We start from the raw sequence: 15,361 nt of genomic DNA, 5'->3' as shown, positions 1-15,361 counted from the left end.
GAAACCAAACCCACATGTTCTCACTCATAGGTGGGAATTGAGCAGTGAGAACACTAGGACATGGAGAAGAGGGAACATCACACACCAGGACTTGTCAGGGAGTAAGGAGGCTGGGGGAGGGATAGCATTAGGAGAAACACCTAAGATAAATGATAAGTTAATGGGTGCAGCAAACCAACATGGCACATGTATACCTATATAACAAACCTGCACGTTGTGCACATGTACCCTAGAACTTAAAGTACAAAAAAAGAAAAAAACAAAGTTATCTAGGGCTGGGCTTGGTGGCTCATGCCTGTGATCCCAGCACTTTGGGAGGCCAAGGCAGGAGGATCACATAAGGTCAGGAGTTCGAGACTAGGAGCCTGGCCAACATGGTGAAACCCAGTCTCCACTAAAAGTACAAAAATCAGCTTGGCATGGTGGTAGGCACCTGTAATCCTAGCTACCTGGGAGGCAGGAGAATCGCTTGAACCCAGGAGTCGGAGGTTGCAGTGAGCCAAGATTGTGCCACTGCACTCCAGCCTGGGTGACAGAATGTGACTCTATCTCAAAAAAAAAAAAAAAAAAAAAAAAAAAAAGTTACTCAGGAAAAAGAATGTAACGACTAATAGAAATTTTAACAAATACAAGGCAAATAACTCTGAAAGACAGTACTTGAGCATAACACAAATATCACGATTAAGACTATCAATAAATAGACATCTTTGTTTTGGAGTTATAAAGAAATGTATTTTCCCCAAAATACTGTGAGTTGATGCTAAGTGCCAGCATATAAGCTCCATGAGCATAGAGACTTGTCTATTTTGTTCCCTGCCATATTCCCAGCATATTCAATGAACATCTGCTGAATGAATGAATGCTGAGTACAACACCAAGTTTCAAAATGAGACTCTGAGATATAGGTAAATGAAGTTAGTTTATATTTAAAACCAGGACACCAAGTACAATTTAATTCATTAGATAATTACTAAGTAACTTATATGTATGTGCTTATGACTATGCTAAGATATGCTTCTATGGATCCTTCCTTTTAAATAATAAGCTGCATTAGATCTGGAATTGGTGTCAGATTTATATTCTTTAGAGTGCCTAGCAAACAACTTTTAGTAGATTATTTTCAACCCTCATTGTACGTTAGCATTACCTGGATAACGTTAAAAAAAAAAAAATGCCTGTGGGCTTACCAGACACAAACTAAATTTGAATCTCTGGGTAGAGATTGAACTCTGATTTTCTTTTCTTTTTTTAATGTTCACAGTTGATACTGACACCTAGGCATGGGTGAACACCTCCACTGTAGACCAGAGGTTCTCAAACTTTGGGTTACAGGAGAATCATTTGGAGAGCTGAAAATTCAGTCTTACTCTCCCAGTTTCAGATTCAGTAGGTCTAGGGTAGAACCTAAAAATCTGTATTTTTAATAAGTTTCTAGGTGACGCTCATGCTACTCTGAGAACCATTGCTACAGGTCACCTATAGTGTTTCTGGTGTTTCTGGAATGAATTAAAGAATAAATGTAGAAGATGTAAAAATAGAGAAATATGAACATTATATGAAAAAATTAAATATAAAAAAGGTTAGAAAAACATAAAATAAAACCACAATGAAATATCACTACGTACTTATTAGAATAGCAGAATGAAAAACAAAACCAAAAATAATCCATGTGCTGGTGAGGGTGCAATTCTCATACACTGCACGTTGAAAAACAGTTTGTCCATTTCTTTTTTTAAAAAATTTATAAACATAGACACAATGACCATTTTTTATAAGCTAAACATCATATGTTTACTAATCCCAGCAATCATATGCTTACCAAAGCCATCAATCTTATGCCTGGATATTTACTCAATAGATATTAAAACATATTCACATAAAACTCTGTACATGAATCCTTCTAGCAGTTTTATTCATAATGGCCACCAGCTGCAAACAACTGAGATGTTCTTTCACTGGTAAATGAAACTATGGTACATCCATACAATGAAATACTACTCAGCAATAAAATGCAACAAACTGCAGATAACTAGCAATACCATTAATGAATGTCAAATGCACTCTGATAAGTGAAAGAAGCCACTCAAAAGGCTATACACTGTACAATTCCACCTATATAACATTCTGGAAAAATTAAAATTATATATAGAAAAAACAAAATAGTGGTTGCCAGGGGCTGGGAATGGGCGGAGGTGTCAACTACAAAGTGGCACAAGAGAATTTTTCGTGGGGGGCTGATTGATAGAACTGTGCAGGACAACTGATTGTGCAGAACCTCATCTGTAAAATGGGACGAATACTATCTATCCACCACACTAAGCTGTTGTGAAAATTAAATAAGATAATAGATGGGAGAGTGCTTTGTAAGCTAAAATATGCCTTGTAAAATATAGTCATGCATACAATACAAATATTCTTCCTCCTCTTTCAACATATACAAAGGGGCAACACTCTCCACAAGAACCACTAACACTTTCTGATATTTCAAGGACAAAGTGACAAGGCCCTGGCAAATAAATCAACAACATACAGTTAATGGGGATGATGAGAGTTAACAGAGAGTAACAAAGGGTAAATATGAGGCTGCTTCTCACTGTCCACCAGACTGACTCAGTGATAGGCAGAGACTGAAGGGGCACACTTAGGATAAAACTAGGGGTGAAGATAAAGCTTCCATGTACCTTTCCTCTTTCAATTCTTCTGAAATCTTAGAAGAAGAAATATGCTTTTTGCTTTGTTTTACACTTACCTCTTTTCTGAGAAAATATCCTCCTGTCACTCCTAACCAGTAGCTCTTTCTCAGTAAATTGAGGGATTTTGGTTTCCTGATTATAAAACTATATAGACTCTTTATAGAAAATTAGTGAAGAATAAATACATATTTTAAAAATGAAGTTAGAGAAAAAGTCAAGGTAGAAGCATAATGCTACCACCAGCAGTGTTTATTCTGTGAATGTGGTTTTAAAAATAATTTTCATATGTTTATTAGCCACTTGTTTATCGTCTTTTGTGAAGTCTGTTCAAACCTTTGCTAATTTTTAAACAGAAGTGTGTTGTCTCTTATTATTAGTTCCAGTTCTTTATACAGTCTGGATACACATATTCTTTGTAAGATACATGTTTTGTGAATATTTTGTCCTATGTTGTAGCTTGTCCATTCATTACCTTAATAGCTGTCGTGATAAGTTGAAGGTTTTAATTTTGATGAAGTCTACTTTACATAAATGTGTATTTAACCTAGTTGTAATCATACTGAATACTCAATTTTTGTATCCTGTTAACTCTTTTCTTTTCTTTTTTTTTTGAGATGGAGTTTCGCTCGTTGCCTAGGCTGGAGTGCCATGGCATGATCTTGGCCCACTGCAACTTCCGCCTTCCAGGTTCAAGCAATTCTCCTGCCTCAGCCTCCTGAGTAGCTGGGATTACAGGCATGTGCCACTACGTCCAGCTAATTTTGTATTTTTAGTAGAGACGGGGTTTCTCCATGTTGGACAGGCTGGTCTCAAACTCCCAACCTCAGGTGATCCACCTGCCTCGGCCTCCCAAAGTGTTGGGATTACAGGCGTGAGCCACTGTGCCTGGCCCCTGTTAACTCTTAATAGCATAAGCATTTATTTCCTGATGTTTTTAAAACTCCTCACATCATTTTTAATGACTGCAAAATATTTCACTGAATTGATGTTGCATATTTTACATAACTAGCCCTCAACTATTATGTTACAGTGTTAGTAATATATTAATTACAAATAATATCATAAAGGATATCTTTGTAAGTAAATTTTGCTTCATTATTTCAGAACATGTCCTTAAGATATGGAATTCCAAAGAAAACATATTAGAATGATACTGAAGAGGCAGCACATGTTAGCAGTAGAGCATGTCATCATCATCTATCACCATCTGGAAGGCAGCCTTAGAGATGAAGCCTTTCTCCTATGTGAGGATATGAGATCCAGAGACAGAAACTGAGTTGCCAGAGTGGGCAGAATCCATTCACTGATGTCTAAGTTAGGTCTTTCGATTTCCATTATTGTGCCCTTTTTGTGATACTACATTAATGTTCCTAAAATCTTAAATTGAAATGAAACGTAGCAAGTCATTAGTACTATTTGCATGTGTAAAATTGTATCACTGCTCGATTTCAAATGTTGTTCACCAACAATGCATTTCTATACAAGTAGCTCTGAATTTCTATATGCAGTTTTTTCCCTATATAATTGCTACAATATACATATAATATTCAATTATAGCTGCTCTATAAAGACAAATTATAATATTAACTTGAAACAATTCATTTGACTTCAAAATTTCAGAATGGTTAATGAGTAAACCATGTCTATTTGCTATATACACAATAACACACCACACACTAAGCTGCCAAAATTCTACTTAAACTTTCTTTCCAAAAGAAAAAAAAAAAAGTCTTTTAAAAATGAAGTAGAAGTAGACAGAAATGCTTAGTAACTTTGTCTGAAACTTCCAGTCTATATAACAAATACAACACTTAAATCATTCTAACTTCAGGAATTATAACTTGACAAGATAATTATTTTCTTAGGTATAATGTAACGTCATCTCTGGGACACTTAAGACTTGGTCTTCCTAATCTAGATTCAGGCTACTTTCTGAGTGTGGATGGCATCATACTCTCTTAAAATAAGTCACAATGAGAGAAACACCCAGAGTTCACAGTTTGTGTCTAAACTTGCTGCTGACTCATTTGTCCCTTGATAACTGAACCTTTCTTTACTAACTTTAATTATAGCTATCTGTCATTTTAAAACTTCCCCTTTCCTCGTGAACATATTTGCTATCCTTGTGGCCTCTTGACTGTGAGACACTGGGTAAATATGTCACCTCCAAGACTCTTATTATATGGTGTTCAGTCTGCTAAAAACAGAACTTGTACTTTTCATGCATTCCTTTCCTGCATGTGGATGTTGTAAAGATTATGCGAGATGATGTATGTGCAAGAGATTACTGTTGTTATGTTTGAAATAAATTTCATGGAATTTGTTCTAAACTTGGGATGCCATAAATATCCTCCTCCTCTCTGCCATAACACACCAACTATTTCACCAGAAACATCATTCTTAGGCACTATATTCTAAATGAATTGCCAAAACCATAGGGATCTGGAAAAGAAGAACTGCTATGTAATGTCTGGTATCATTCCTACTCCCTAATCTCTAAATGCAAGTGACCAAAAAGGACTCTCTCTCAGCTAGATGAAGCAGATTCCTCCAGTGTCATCTAAGTACATCAAGGCAGTTCTATGATCTGGAAGATCTACACAGATGATTCACTCTTCAAGAGTCCTATTAAAAGTAAGATTTTTCCATGAATGATATGCTTGAATTGAGAGAAAGAAAAAAACACACAAAAGTGTTTTCAAGAATTGGTGTGGTGGCCGGGCACAACGGTTCACGCCTGTAATCCCAGCACTTTGGGAGACCAAGGTGGGCGGATCACGAGGTCAGGAGACAGACCATCCTGGCTAACACGGTGAAACCCCGTCTCTACTAAAAATGCAAAAAAATTAGCCAGGCATCATGGCAGGCGCCTGCAGTCCCAGCTATTCAGGAGGCTGAGGCAGGAAGACGGCGTGAACCCGGGAGGCAGAGATTGCAGTGAACCGAGATCGTGCCACTGGACTCCAGCCTGGGCGATGGAGGGAAGATTCCATCTTAAAAAAAAAAAAAAAAAAAGAATTGGTGTGGTATGGGGGAAAGAACATGACATGGGCTTTGGTGTCACCTAAACCTGGGTATGAATTTCAGCATCAGGGTTTTAGGCAAGTTATATTACATTTCTTTGCTTATTTTTAATCTATAAAATGGATACAGTCATCTAATAGAGCTGAGAGAAAGAAATAATAATGCACATAAACAGGCTGGGCGTGGTGGCTCATGCCTGTAATTCCAGCACTTTGGGAGGCTGAGGCAGGCAGATCACCTGAGGTCAGGAGTTCAAGACCAGCCTGGCCAACATGGTGAAACTCCGTCTCTACTAAAAATACAAAAAATTAGCAAGGTTGGGTGGTGGGTGCCTGTAAATCCCAGCTACTCAGGAGGCTAAGGCAGGAGAATCACTTGAACCTGGGAGGCAGAGGTTGCAGTGAGCCAAGATCATGCCACTGCACTCCGGCCTGAGCAACAAGAGCGAAACTCCATCTCAAATAATAATAATAATAATAATAATGCACATAAAGTCTGCAAGTACCATAGCCTGAGCATAGGTAAGCACTCAAACAATGTCAGCTATTATTCATTAATTCAACCAGCACTCACTGAGTACTTTAGGTACTAGGCATTATACAAAGCATGCCTATGACTTGTATTGTAACTATCAGCAAATAGGAATAGGGCAAACCTAAGATGAATGCAGAGTAGATGAGTGCTTTTATTGTACAATATAAAGGACATGTAGAAAAGTTAATTTCTCACTACATAATAACTCCTGGACAGCTTAATGACCTGATTAAAATTCCACCACTATGGAATCAATCCTTTAATTTGAATTAATCTTTTTCTTAACTTATTTATTTGGTCCCCCAAATCTGCTTTAAAATGTAAACACTCCTTAAAAGTAACAGCTTTACAAAAGAAAAGAGGGAGAGTAGCTACACTTCTCTCCAATGTTCTCTCTTCATCCCTGGCATCCTCTGTCTTCTGGTTCTACTGTTCACTAGCTTTGTTGGCCTTGGGCATATCACTTTACCTCTCTGAGGCTGCTTCATCATTAAGATGGGGATGACACTCTTCAGCTGCAATGATGTAAATCAAGATTTATGGAAAAGAGAAAACGTATGGGGTGGGAGACACAAATAAAGCAGCAGGGAGGAAAGAGACACACAGAAAAGACAGACGCTGATGGAGAGAGGAGGAAAGAGGAGAGAGGCAAACACTCAAAGAATAAAAAAATGTGTATAGGGCAGAAATTTCACTCAATGGACATAAGCTCTCAGGACACAATCCAGCCTGAAAAAGTCCACCTTGGTTGTGACATTTACGATTTTCAGCATTTCCCAACAATTAAGTCATTCAGCAAGTGAATGGCAATGGCTTCATCCACATCTTTGAGGAAAAAATGAAGACCTGCTGAGAGGTACAGAGGCGGTAAAACCATAGAAGAGCCAGCAAACTTCATCAATTTGTTTGAATGTTCTAAGCAGTCACACTTAAAAGACTTAAGCCATATTCTGTGACATTAAAAAATGTGTATTGCTGTATATACTATACGTTTGTGCCAACATATCATTGTAAGTGGTTATATACACAAAATTATGTATTTACTTTTGTTGAGCACTTCAGGGAATTTTCAAAGACAATATAAATTTTTAACCTTGTCTGCTGATTTTAGATCTCAACCCTACAAACGCTAATTTTTGTCCTCTATTCTCTTCCTTACTGACGATGTATTGAAAGGCAAAGGATTTTTATCATCAGACTGCCTTAACTAGGTTCTGACCCTCTTTTTCTAGGCAGCTTATCTGATCAGTTGAATAAATCTGTTCTATAAATATTAACTGAGCTCCTACTATTTGAGAAACAAAAAGAACATAGGGATTCATAAGAAATTATTCCTGTCTTAACGGGTCTTGGACTTTGGTTCATTGCAGGCCAGCAATTCACATCATTTGTGAATTTGGATAGACAGTTGTAGAAAGTAGAAAAGTTCCTCTTCAAAGTTCGTCTTGGTTTAAAAATAAAATAACAGACACTAGGAATAATAATAGCTCCTTACTCTAAAGCCTCCTATCAACTATCAGTTCTTACACTTTAGCCCAGTTAGTTGCTTTGGCTTACTCCGGCATGTCTGGACAGGCCCAGGCAAGTCTTAGCCTTAAACCTTTCATAAGCAACTTCCTCTCCTTCTTTGTTCTTCCTTGCACTTACCTATTTAGGAAAGTTTTAGGCTATTAGCAAATCGGGTATCAGTTTAAGATTGTAAGGTTCAGCTCCAGTCAATAGATGCAGGATAGAGCAGTAAGGATGACCCAAAGGCATAAGGGATAAATATGTCTGCCTTTCCTTCGTTCAGGTGTGCTCTCGCCATTGTTCCATCTGTGTGGAGCACCCTTTCTGCAGAAAGTAAAGACTGCCTTGCTAAGAGGTCCTTTGTCTCTGTGCTGACTTTTCTTCGCAACACCGATTATCTATTTCTAACAACAGTTATACCTTATGACAAAGTAAGAAATTTCTAAGTTGAATCGTATCAGGATGAAGGCAAGTTAGTCAATACCTTGCCCAGTTTAAATGCACTCAATGTATTTCTAGGCAAAGTCAAATATTTTCCCTCTTGGCACTACCTTTATTTACTTCTCATCTGTCTTCTTCCAAGTTTCAAAACTCACACATACCCTTCCAATCACTGGTCTTCTCTAGAACCACACTGTTCACCTGCATCTGGATGAGGGGGCTCCCATACCTGGCCCCCTATCACAAAACCCCCACTTGCTTTTTCAATAGAACCCAACAGGTTTCTACACTATACATTCCCAAATGAAGCTAACTGCACATTTTGGCCTTAGTTTGCAGTATCATGAAAGCAAAACCATCGACTCTTCTGAAGATATCACAAACTAACAGTAAATTAAATGGCTGCTGTCTCTCATTAAAGTGTCTAATAAGGCACTAAAAAAATTACATTATGAGAAGGTAAAGCCAAAGGTTACAAACTAACAGTTTTGTCTGAACAGTGTTTTAAAAATCTAGTAACTGAAAAACAGAAAAATCTAGTAACTTAGATTTCTGAGTTTTCCAAAACAACCTGAAGATCTGGCAACACTGGGTCCACACCCCCTCACAGCAATAATAAGCTGGCAGGGGCGACAGGTGTCCTCTTTCAGTAGCACAGAAGCTCTTAAGCACATGATGGTTTTCCGGAAGATTGTTGTGACCATCAAGGACCTGTGCTATGGTAATACTACACTGTGCCTAGGCCTCATGCTGGAGTTCAAGGAGTACATTAGTAAGCAAAACATAAAAACCCCTACCCTTGTGCAACTACACTGCGGTTTTGAGTAGACGCTCAAGGAGATGGAAAAGCCACCAACTAAAAACAGTAAAGTGAAGGTTTCTAATGTTCCTGAGAACACTTAATAGTATCCTTGAGAGAATCCTTTTGTAAAGTGAATGGCCACTCCCTCCTTTTGTCAGTTTTGAGATCTAGATTGGGTGTGCTTAAAATGAATCCATATTAATTGCTAGATTACAGTGTTAATTCCTATGTTTCTCTATGTCCGATACAAATATCATCGTCACTCAAAATGATGTATAAGCTGCACTCATAGATGCAATTATCTCTATATCATATATTCTATATCTAACAGTGACCTAAATATACTGTCTAAATTTGTGGTGAACCTTTTCAGATAAGCATTTTTTCATTAAAAGGTAATACGATATGTTCTTTAAGGTTAGCATTTAAATGTACTAACAAAATTATACTGTATATTAAATTAATACTAAAAATTTCAGATTCACATTCAATTCTATTTTTGAACATAAAGCAAAGCCCTTATGTTTTGAGTTTCTAAATCTCAATCTTAGAAACTTTCAAAACATAAGGGCTTTGTCAACTGCCCTCAATTTCTGCCTTTGCTGATGTACGCTAAAATCCACAGGGCCTGAAAGTCGCATGACAGGTAAATGAATAAAAGACGCCAGAAAGATTGCTTGATGACTTGAAAAAGTGTCTACACAGAGGGGTTCACACATTCTAATTAAGTTCTCCTGATGTTAAAATTGCAAGAAACCATGAGCTGTAATAGTGAAGGCAGTTTAAGGCAAGGAGAAGAGAAAATTATCCATACTGTCCAGCTAAATTAAAATTATTTCATCCAAGAAAGTCTGGTTATGTCTGCCTTAAACCAAATCATATTGTTTCACTTCACAACTTGGGTTACTGAGAATATAATTACTGTTTAGGAAATTCTTCTCTGTGAAATTGTTCCCTAACTCAGTTATCACTACCATCACTATCCTAGTCATCTTGTGTAGAAGTATAGAAGTTATCTTCAATCTTGATTTTGTGCCTCCAACAGTTGGAAGTATCTAAGATAGGTGGTACCTGAAGGGAGGGCAGGCTACTATTAAGTGACTCAAATCCAAGTCTTCTGGCTGCTAAGCCACATTCTTTCCATTATGCTGTACTAGCTCTTCCTCAATAACTTACATCTAAAGCTTTTAGAGCTAGCAGAGCCAGTATCTCATTTAATCTTGGTAATGACCCTGAGATGTAAGCTGAGGCAGACGTAATTATTTCTAATATACAGGACACTGGGTATCTAAAGGATAAAATTATTTGTTCAAAGATGTTATATCTAATGCCAGTAATATCTATAAGACATAATTATTAGGAAAATAATTGTGTGTAACTGAAATATATTATCTTTAGAGTAACAGTATCTTTTTATTTTATTTTATTTTTTTTTGAGATGGAGTCTTGCTCTGTCGCCCAGGCTGGAGTGCAGTGGCCGGACCTCAGCTCACTGCAAGCTCCGCCTCCTGGGTTTACGCCATTCTCCTGCCTCAGCCTCCCTAGTAGCTGGGACTACAGGCGCCCACCACCTCGCCCGGCTAGTTTTTTGTATTTTTCAGTAGAGACGGGGTTTCACCGTATTAGCCAGGATGGTCTCGATCTCCTGACCTCGTGATCCGCCCGTCTCGGCCTCTCAAAGTGCTGGGATTACAGGCTTGAGCCACCGCGCCCGGCCGAGTAACAGTATCTTTAAATGAGTGTAGTATATCTGTTAGGTTTGTATTCTAAGGATGGTAAATACTAGACATCTGTACTGCCCTCTCCTTTCCCACTGTTATCTTTTAGCACATTCTTTCCTACTGGAGCTGAACCCAGTCTCAAAATCTTTCTGAACCTCCTGCTCCAGAAAGCCCCGTACCAGTTGACTGGCATGGCATTCCTGTTTTCACTCTCCTCACTTAGGTCCCACATTGTATAACATTTGTTTCTGATGTTTTCTTTGCTTTTGACTTGATAGTTGTTGTTAATGGTTCTCATATTATATCATGTGTGTATACACTGTCTTCTGCATTTACAGAGTCCTGCTTTTCACTTTTTATTTCAGAGCCTCAACTATAGTAATTCATACACAGTGAATCCTCAAAGTGTTCTGAATGTACCTGAGACAAATGGATGGTATTTAGGGAAAAAATCTAAAATTAAAAAAATAAAAACTGCCATTATTTCTGAATATAATTTAGATCAAGGGTCAGTAAACATTTACTGTAAAAAGCCAGATAATAAATACGATAAGCTCTGCTAACCAGATGATCTGTGACACACCCACTCAACCCTGCCATGACAGTGTGACAGTACCCACAGAAAACACATTAACAGGTGAGTATGACTATGTTGCCATGAAACTATTTATGGACACTGAAATAGAATTTTCGTATAATTTTCACAAGTCACCAAATATTACTCCTCTTTTGATTTTTTTCTCCAACAATTAAAAAATATAAAAACCACTGTTAGCTTGCAGGCCATAGAAAATCAGGAGGCAGGCTGAATTTGGTCCATGGCCCAGAGTTTACTGACCCCTGGCCTAGATGTAGAGTTGTCAAAGTGAGAACTTCTGGTGGTCTGCAAGATCTTTTCAGCAAGTTCAGTTACCAATGTGTGAGACAAAATTTTCTTTGTATACATCAACAAAATAGACCAAATGTAGATGCAAATATGAGGATCTAGCTACCTTCTATTAAATAAGCCAAAAATTGAAGAGACTGGCAAAAATGTAAAAGAATGCCACTCTTCTCAATAATTTTTCCTCTATGTTTGTAAAATGTAAAGTGGTATCCCATATCAAATACTGTTCATATTAACATGCCACAGGCTTATTTTTAATATGTTAATATTTTAAAAATTCTTTGGTTTTGATTTCTAACATGATAAATGTCAGTTGATATAACCAATAAACAAAAGCTCTCTGGGGGCTCTCAGTAAATTTTAGGAATGTGACCAGGCGTGGTGGCTCATGCCTGTAATCCCAACACTTTGGGAGGCTGAGGCAGGTGGATCACCTGAGGTCAGGAGTTCAAGACCGGCCTGGCCAACATGGCAAAACCCTGTCTCTACTAAAAATACAAAAATTAGCTGGGTGTGGTAGTGTGCACGTATAACCCCAGCTACTTGGGAGGCTGAGGCAGGAGAATCACTTGAACCTGGGAGGAGGAGGTTGAAGTGAGCCAGGATTGCACCACTGTACTTCAGCATGGGTAACAAAGCGAGACTCTGTCTCAAAAAAAAAAAAAAAAAAAAAAAAAAAAAAAAATTAAGAATGTAAAGGGGCCGGGCGCGGTGGCTCAAGCCTGTAATCCCAGCACTTTGGGAGGCCGAGACGGGTGGATCACGAGGTCAGAAGATCGAGACCATCCTGGCGAACATGGTGAAACCCCGTCTCTACTAAAAAATACAAAAAACTAGCCGGGCGAGATGGCGAGCGCCTGTAGTCCCAGTTACTTGGGAGGCTGAGGCAGGAGAATGGCGTAAACCCGGGAGGCGGAGCTTGCAGTGAGCTGAGATCCGGCCACTGCACTCCAGCCCGGGCGACAGAGCAAGACTCCGTCTCAAAAAAAAAAAAGAATGTAAAGGGAGCATAACACCAAAAACTTTGAGAACCAGCTGCTGAGCCACAGACAGATCAACTTACAGCTCGTACACTGCCAGCACAGTGTACCTAGGCCTGCCCACGAGACAAAACCACCTGGGAGACAACTTCATTGCAAGCTCTGTCTTGGCCTCTTCCCACCTAAAGGATTCCTGGCATTTCTCTGATTAGATCCTGATTTGGTCAAATGCAATCCCCTGCATTTATGTTCTCACATAATAAAGTTAGTGAAGACATGGTGGATATTTTCATAAAACAACTCTTTGGATCTATGTAGACCATAAAAGTACTTCAGCTTTTACTCTGTCAAAACAGGCATCTAGAAGCAAGTCTCTCTCCCTAGCCTCTATTTTCTAATCTTTAAAAAAAAAAAAAAATTATTATTGCAATTCCTTGCCACCCAAAACGATTCATTAGCTCATTTACATATCATAGTGTACCTTTGCCCTGGCTACACAAATATTGTGGGGGCCTGATCCTAATTAGAACCCTCACAGCAGTGTTAAATCTAAAAGAAAATCCACTAGACATGGTACAAGTTTAATTAATAGTGCTAATAATACCGCACTAAAATTACATTTTGCAAGTAAGGCATACAGATCTTATAGAGAATTTTTTTGAAGTATTAATATTTTGTTTGTTCTGTCACTTGAAATTTAAAAACTTTTTAAAAAAAAATTCTAGGGGAAATTTTTATTTTAATTATTTTAGGGGAAAGTTATTTTAATTCCAGTGTTACAATATACAGGGAAACCTTATATAAGGAAGTATTTCTTTCAATATAAATATACATGAGGTTTGACTGTTTATCCAAATAACGTGTACTGGTGGCCTGAGGAAACATTTTCTTTCTTTTTCCAACCCCATTTTAGAGAGATTTAAGAAACAATAGCCACGATTTCAACATTTATCATTTTGTTCTTAATTAGAAAGTGTTTCTCCATGAGTATATGATTCTAAAAGTCTCCATCCTTTACCTTGTGGAATAATAACTTTGTAAACAATAACAAAAGAAGAAACAATTTATATTTTTGAATATTTGTCCTTCAACCTGTATTATAAAATTACTTAAAAATCAGGAATTATGATTGGATGCTAAGTCTGCCACAATTTATAAGTACTGGTTCCAAATAGTCAAATAAAATACATTTGGCTACTTAAACCAACACCAAAAGTGAAATTCGTTAGCATCTTTTTTTTTTTCCAAGATTGAAAAATTGCTATTTATTTGACAAAAAAACTTCTGCATTTAATAAAGAAATGTTAATAACTGGTACATACATTAGTTCAAAATATTTTCACTAAGCACCAAATAGAATAGTTCCCGGACTTTTCACTGAGAACACTTTTGAAAAAATGCCTAAAACAATCAGTTTATTTAGGTTTTTAACCAAGAAATCGAAAGCTGCCAATCAGAGTTTCTAATTACCACGAGACGACCAGGTAAACAACCTTGAGGTCATATAATGTGAGCTTTTAAAAGCTTTGTTTAATCTCTACATCCTAACTGAGGGGATTTGTTGGCCTCAGGCTGGTAATCACAGGTCCATGTGCCAGATACTACACACACATACACACACACACCCCACTGAATAATAAGTATCATGGATAAAGGATAAAGACTATATGGCCCGTGTATATTTAAGGGGAATAATGTCTAATTCTCATGGCTGTACAATTAATTCACAAGCATCTTTAAGATCAGAAAGCCATTGGCAAATTATTATCTCTTTGGGGAATTATTAATCATTTGAGGGAAGAGTGAAAAATACATTAGAAGAATGTTGGGAGCTGTGCTGTTCAAAAAAGAACAAAAAATAAACTTAAAATATGGGGAAAATGCTTACTGGTTAAATCTATAGTAAAAACAAAAGTCTCATCATGATTGCAAAACATTCCAAATTGTGAAACTTAAGTTATTTGTAAAATAGACAAAAGTGAAGCAGCTTCCTCAGTCATTTTTTGAGATCTCAGCATCAATTTAAAGAAAATGCTTATATTTAAAAGAAAGCCTATTTCAAAATACGAATCCCCACATTAAGCACATATAAGGACATGAGGTAAATTTATGTCTCATTTATCATACAACATTCCTGCTCTATGTGTGTGTAAATGAAGGTGTTGGGAGACTGAAGTTAGAAAAGGTTATTTGCTTCACTATTCACTTCTTTAAGAAATACAAGCTTCTCAATCCTAAAAGAAGCAAAGACTATAGGACTAAATAGATGCTAATGTGAAAAAATCCATTTATATAAAATTGGTATGTGGACAACATGGAAGAATGGGAAAAGAAAGGACATATGTACTTTACTGTGCAGAAAAGATATATTATTTCTGGTAAATACTGCCTAAAAATTTTTTTTGGTATAAAAAATTATATTGCCCGCTCTAATTCTTAAGTCAAAATTATGTCCACTAAAAAACCTGAATGTAATAGTTTATTAAGAAGGCAACAAATTTAAAAACCACATGGAATTTTATACTACCACAATGCTAAAACGGATCAGAGAGATTTTGGTCTATAGTTGAGAAGATAAAGTGGTCTTCTGAGAAAACATAGCTAATATTACTCCAAAGCGGCAAAACCAGAATCAAAGTATGGTTATCTTACAGCATGGCACAGCAGTTTAAAACTTGAACAATACCATTGGTATTTAAATAAAATAGTTTTCAGTTTTATTTTGTTTTCCCAATTCCCCTCCCCAGCAATGGGACAATACACATAACTAG

The 15,361-nt window shown here is 37.2% G+C and overlaps 1 protein-coding gene across 3 annotated transcripts in view; it reads right to left on the bottom strand.

The window, feature by feature from the left end:
* The window catches only part of NSMCE2 (NSE2 (MMS21) homolog, SMC5-SMC6 complex SUMO ligase), a 270,450-nt gene that overhangs the window by 167,280 nt on the left and 87,809 nt on the right, over positions 1 to 15,361 (bottom strand). The gene's annotated exons all lie outside the window — the stretch shown is intronic.

This window comes from Papio anubis, chromosome 8, assembly GCF_008728515.1.
Source record: "Papio anubis isolate 15944 chromosome 8, Panubis1.0, whole genome shotgun sequence".
NCBI classification, from domain to species: Eukaryota; Metazoa; Chordata; class Mammalia; order Primates; family Cercopithecidae; genus Papio; species Papio anubis.
The sequence above is the reverse complement of the archived record's forward strand: the minus strand, read 5'-3'. Positions and strand labels throughout refer to the sequence as shown.